Here is a 1,011-nt window from a genome sequence, read left to right as displayed (position 1 = left end):
AAACATTCAGATCAAGACCGTAACTTCGAATCGGCTGTGTTCCAAGAATGCTGCAAGTTGTTTGGCATTCAAAAGACCAGGACAACGCCACTTCACCCACAGTCCGATGGGATGGAAGAAAAGTACAACTGGACACTGGGACAGGAATTGGCAAAGTTTTGTAATATCCACCAAGATGACTGGGATGTCTTGCTCTCTCCACTGTTGATGGCCTATAGGATAGCAGAGCATGAAGCCACTGGATACACTTCAGCAAAGTTGATGTTTGGTCGTGAACTTCGGTTGCCAGTGGATCTGTTCACAGAATGCCCCCCTTATGAAGAGTTGCCTGAAAATGTGTCAGAGTTTGTGAAAGTGTTATCGGAAAGGATGGATGATATTCACCATCAAATGTATTCAAACTTGAAAATGTCTGCTAATTCGATGAAGTTATATTATGATAAGAGATCTACTGAAGTAGCTTTATACCAGGAGACACGGTGTGGTTGTATAATCCCAGGAAGACCAAAGGGAAGCCAAAGGTGGTGCATGCCAACAGGCTTTGGCATTATCATGGTCCAGAATATTTCAGTTGGGATGAAGTGAACAACGGAACAAACGGCGCTGCTGAAGACGTGTCACCTGAAAAAGCCAACGTCGAAGAAGAAACTCTACTCGGTTTTGAGAAGGGAAACAGTGAAGCCCTTGATAAAGTTACTTCCACTGATGTGACTGTTACCAATGATAGGACGTTTCCTGATGAAGCAGACGAACCCCACATGAAGCAGAAGCCAACGAGATGGAGACCAGTATCGAAGAAGATACATCCCGTGAAATTAAGAGACTTTGTTGAATTGTAATTTTGTGTTTGTAAATTCTGTACACTTAATTAAGTTATTGTTTATTGTTTAATGTAAGTGGCTATTGTTCGGAACGAACAATACTAAGGAAGGGGCAGTGTTACGACAGCGGAGGTCACGTGACGCTAGTAACACGTCATGCACTTCTCGAACGTTCACGTCACTTTCTGAA

This window comes from Limulus polyphemus, unplaced genomic scaffold (genome assembly GCF_000517525.1).
Source record: "Limulus polyphemus unplaced genomic scaffold, Limulus_polyphemus-2.1.2 Scaffold1950, whole genome shotgun sequence".
Classification (NCBI taxonomy): domain Eukaryota; kingdom Metazoa; phylum Arthropoda; class Merostomata; order Xiphosura; family Limulidae; genus Limulus; species Limulus polyphemus.
The sequence above is the reverse complement of the archived record's forward strand: the minus strand, read 5'-3'. Positions refer to the sequence as shown.